The sequence below is a fragment of the Hyaena hyaena genome, unplaced genomic scaffold (assembly GCF_003009895.1).
Source record: "Hyaena hyaena isolate Hyena2069 unplaced genomic scaffold, ASM300989v1 scaffold_3, whole genome shotgun sequence".
NCBI classification, from domain to species: Eukaryota; Metazoa; Chordata; class Mammalia; order Carnivora; family Hyaenidae; genus Hyaena; species Hyaena hyaena.
Genome location: NW_024080635.1, coordinates 1,655,139 through 1,655,602, shown reverse-complemented (window position 1 = coordinate 1,655,602; position 464 = coordinate 1,655,139).

The following is a 464-nucleotide window of genomic DNA, read 5'->3' as shown; positions in this document are numbered from 1 at the left end:
GGCTGCGCGACCCCGGGCTGGGCGGCCGCGTTATTAATAGCCGGCCCCGCGGGCCGCTCGCTCCGCGCCCGCGCCCGCCGCACTGGCAGCTGCCGCCGACACCGGATCCCGCCCGCCCCGGGCCGGGCGCGCCCACTTGGCCCCAGCTCCAGCCCGCGGGAGGAGGGAGCGGGCCGCGCGGCCGGGGGCGGAGTGGGGGGTGGCCGATCGGCGTCTCCCAAACCCCGCGGGCCCCCGAGAGCTTCCCGAAGCTTCTTTCTCTCCACCCATTCCTTCCAAGGGTCCCAGCTGCGGGGGGCGGGGGCAGGGGCAGTGGAGGAGGCGGCTCCGCAGCCCCAGAAGAGCACTTCCCTTGCCCGGGGTCAGCAGGGGCGGTCAGGGCAGGGGGCTGGGGTGGGGGACTGAGAGGGACCCGGCACCCCAGGGCGCGCAGCTCGGCGTCCTGCGAGCCCCAGAGCCCCACC